This window comes from Myotis brandtii, unplaced genomic scaffold (assembly GCF_000412655.1).
Source record: "Myotis brandtii unplaced genomic scaffold, ASM41265v1 scaffold1076, whole genome shotgun sequence".
NCBI classification, from domain to species: Eukaryota; Metazoa; Chordata; class Mammalia; order Chiroptera; family Vespertilionidae; genus Myotis; species Myotis brandtii.
The window spans coordinates 1414914-1419322 of NW_005353663.1; the positions used below are offsets into that span (position 1 = coordinate 1414914).

General features: G+C 41.5%; 1 protein-coding gene across 1 annotated transcript in view; it reads right to left on the bottom strand.

The window, feature by feature from the left end:
• The window catches only part of ZNF474 (zinc finger protein 474), a 64096-nt gene extending 60006 nt beyond the window's left edge, over positions 1-4090 (bottom strand). The window contains exon 1 of the mRNA XM_005857126.2: positions 3856-4090. The gene's annotated coding sequence lies outside the window, so the exon portion shown is untranslated. The remainder of the gene's footprint in view (positions 1-3855) is intronic.
• Positions 4091-4409: the final 319 nt, after the last annotated feature.

Here is a 4409-nt window from a genome sequence, read left to right on the forward strand (position 1 = left end):
TAACCATGAACTTTTAATAACACAGATATATCTTATATTAGCTTATGTATTATGGCCCTTTGGTGGGCCACAAACCAATGTATTATCTAAAATTATGTCACCTCCAAAGCCAGTTTTTACTGCCTCTGTGGGAATGCAAGCCTAACAGATATACATCCAAAGAGCTGACAATGTTGGCCTCAGATAATCTTATGGTCAAGCTGACATACATAAAAAATGACCAAGAGGCCACAGAAACCATTCCTAAATTGTCAAAACAAAAAAGCACAGCATTAGTTTAAGAAGGGCAATAAGTGTATCATATTTTCTATGCACTCGAGTGGTTTTTATCATAAAAATGGAACTTTTGGAGCTGAAGTATACTTTAAAATAGCCTCTAGTCCAGCCAACTGTCTTCAAACAAAAAGATAGTACTGGCCTTTTTAAAATTGATGAGGCATCTAAGCAGAGGACATTGTTATTTGTTTATGTGCCACAGATTTAAACTCAAACTCCAAAAAAATTTTTTTCAAAACACTCTCTTGCTTTATCTTTGGTATAAATGCAAACATTGCAAGAGCAGATAGAAGGATTCCTTTCTTTTGATCCCCCTTCCTATGGACAGGGGATATTTCTTCAGTATTCCGTCTTACACTCTATGGATAAAAAAATATTTTGTCTATACTGTGCTATAAAACCTCCTGTTCCAAGGGCCTGAGATTTTAAGTATCTGTTGAGTCTAGATGACGCATCACACGTTCTGGCTTGCCAAACTGTCCATGCACAGCTCTCCACTCTGCTGTCCCACTTCTTGTTCAACACCCACTAAACTAAAGCAAGCACAGTACTTGTATGTAGTAGGTGCTCAGTAAATATTTGCCTACTAAGCTGGGTACATACTTTGTTAAAAGTGATAGTAATAGTGACCAGCCTGGTTGAAGATAACTAAAACTTAGAAGATGTGAAGGCCAGATTAATACTTAAAGTTTTCTACTAAATGTAATATAGACATTTTGAAATAATTCTGCCTTTCCGTTTAGAGAACTGGCAGAAGTCCAATGCCTTGTGGCATGTGAACAATAAATGTTTAATAAATACTTGGTCACTAGTTTATTACCCACAGGTTTCCAAAGCTGGTTTAAATTAAGTGGTTCATGACTGATAATAGTCTAATATTTACCTTTTCATGTGAATTTTATGAAAAGCATTTCAACTCTTAATTGAAAACAGTAAGTTATAAGGAATTCCCTCTTAGTCTCATTTTTTCCGTAAGTCTCACAGGGAGGGATGTTTCTTCTCTGGTATTTTGTTTCCTGGTTCGTCCCTCCTCCCTGGCACCTTTAATTGCTGCTATGCTACTGGCTTCTTCCCCTCAATCCTCATTCAGTCTCAGGTGTCCTGTCTTAAAAACTTAATCTGCATTTGCTCTGGGCACCCACCCTCTTCTTGGTAAAGAGTGGTCTGTCACTGCCTCCATCCCCCTCACAGCTTCCCTCGTTTGTTCAAGCCTCTCTAGCCTATCATCTGGATTCTATTCTTTTCTCTCACTTGAAGCATCTTCTAAGAACATCATTAGTGTCATTTCAATCAACTCATACAAGAGTTTTTCCAGTTTCCATTACCCACAATAATTTTGATGGATTTTATACTGTCAACCTCACACCTACTAGAAATCCTCTCCTCTCTTAAATACCCATTGAATAGAAAGTACAAATTCTTCACACTGACTTCAAGACCTGATGAATAGAGAAATATAATCTATCCAAGAAGTAAAGCATTCAAACCCACAGTCCCAGCCTGCAGTTCCTTGTGTAGAGGCTATTGGTCACCACCCTGAGGGAGTGGGGAGAGAGATGGCCCTGGTTAGCAAGCAGCCCTGTATTCTGAGACCTAGAAAGGAAGAAGAGAGGTTACTCTAGTCTTGTGCCAGGCAATCTGCTATTGAGTTCTCTCTTTGCTATTGTAGGATGAAGTTTTCTGTCTCTCTTTCCTTCTCTGCAAGAAGCCTCGGGCTGATTTTTGTGGATGCTATTTCCCCGTCATCCCAGGGAGCTGTGAAATGAAGCTAGACGGAGTACACATGGTAAGGGAAACCAGCAGAAGACAAGATTTTCCAGACACCCACCCTAGTCTGACTCTGTTTGAACCAAAATGAAACTTGATAGGAAAATCGCCCTCTGAATCAGTAATTCTCAACCAGAGATGATTGCTCCCTGTCTAGAGTTATTTCTGGTTGTCACATATGAGGTGGAGGGAATGTTACTGTCATCTAGAGGGTGGGAATAGAGGCCTGGGATGCTGCTGAACTTCCTACAATGCACAACCCAGCCCTGCACAGCAAAGAATTATCTTGTTGAAATGTCAATAGTGCCAAGGCTGAGTCTGATGCTCTGGATTCTCCATGTGTTCAGATGAGAAGGCTTTCTTTCTAGAATAGGCTGTGTCCACTGGCTCTTTCCAGACTCATGATGCATAACTAAGGGGTTGCATTACAAATGAAGCAGCAGGCCCAGAGTCTAAATAGCTTAGTCATCCTTCTGTAGCCAATAAGAGAGGACACCTTTGAAATGTGAACGCAGGCCTGGCCTGCCTGACTTCAGAGCTTACGTTCTTTTCCACATCACCTGCCCTGAGCAGGGAGGCGGCAGACACTCAGTTGTATGTGACTAAGGCTGAAATCACTCTGGTAATGCAAAAGACAGATAGAGAAAGTGTAAGGACAGAGAATTAAACCATCTTCCCCTGTGAAGGCTGTAATGGAATTAGAGTGGGTAGGAATAAAGCTAGGAGCTGTCTGAAGTGTGGGCCAGTACATACTCTGGGTATGAGGACAGAGCCCAGTTACGAGAAAATACTAAGACAAGGTCAGCTCAGCTGCTCAAGGGCAGCCACACCAAAGTTTGCTCCTAGATAAAGCAAAGACAGGCAGAGACTCCTGTGAAGTGATAATCCCAGTCAGGCGAGCACGGTCTTGTTTGGGCCTTGTTTGTTATAGTCCCTGGGCCTTTAGCCACCCTGCTCTCCTGTTACCCACAGGAACTTCCACCCCAAGCAACTTTCCCCTTCCCGCCTTATGTCCCTAATGTTCTTTCTCAGAACAGCCACTCAATACACAGCCATTGAATTTTGAACTTTTTGACTAGGAAGATACTGATTTTGGTTCCTATTGTTATTATTCACAATACATTATGTCTCTATCAGACTCAGAATGAAAAATGTTGTTTTCTATAATTTTGGAGTTCCTACTTTAAAAACTATTAGCTATGCCCTGGTCGGTGTGGCTGAATGATTAGATCATCGGCCAGGGAGGGAGAGAGAGCTATTTCTGAAGTCTATATTCTATTCCACTTCATTTTAGAAAAGAGGCGTCTAACATCCAGAGGGAGTAAAATATCCATCCAGTTTAATGGAGAGCCAAGACAAATATGGTCCTTCTCACTCTCTTGATATTACATTTATTTTCTTGAATGGAATCTACACTAATAAAAGAGAAACGCAAATTTGTGTCACTCCGCTACTCCCACCAGACAATCGGATGAGTATGCAAATTAACCCAACAAAGATGGTGGTTAATTTGCATATGCAGGCGCTGAGTGAAGACTGAAGACTGAAGACTGGGTCCCGGGTGCCAGAGGAAAACCGGTGCCGGCAGCCAGGGGAAGGAAGGCCTATTGCTCGAATCTTCGTGCAACAGGCTTCTAGTATATATATAAATGAAAACAGGGCATACATGAAAAGATAAATTCTTTTCCCACCCCTGACTCACTAGGTTCCCACTCTAGGACCTACCCCCTCAGTAACCTCTGTTACCAACTTCTTATGCATCCTTCCCGGAGATCTGTGCATTTACAGATGTAAACTATGTGTGAGCATCACCTTCTGACCTGCAGGCTGTTGCACTTCCCGTTCCTCTCCGCGACAACTGTGGCTTCTATTGCTCAAGATGAGCCATGACAAAACAGATGACACATTCATGCTGCTGAAGGGAAACTCGGTGACTCAGACACAAATTGTTCCATACACCTTTCATCCTCATTACCAGGTAACTCTGCCAAGGTCAAGTGGTGACATTCTGATTTACCACTGAGCAGACTGGACACAATTCACATTTGACGAGAATCTGAAATTCAAATACCAAAAAGAGAAAAAAATATTTTCTTAAGGCCTCCGGTTTCGTAATTGAACTTGCTTTTTTGCTTTGTTGAAAACATTATTTTCCTCTTAGTTCAATGAACACCATCTACCTGAAAGAATAAAAACAGGACTCTTCCTCAAGTCCCTAATTAACCACCAAACCTTTATATTCAAGATCCAGTTTTACTACATTCCTGAAATCTCCATTTAGCATCTCAGAGAACAAGGACCAAGGAGCCTCACTGTTTTGAGTAGCCAGATTAGGTTGAGCCAAATCCAGGCTTCAGGTATGAAAT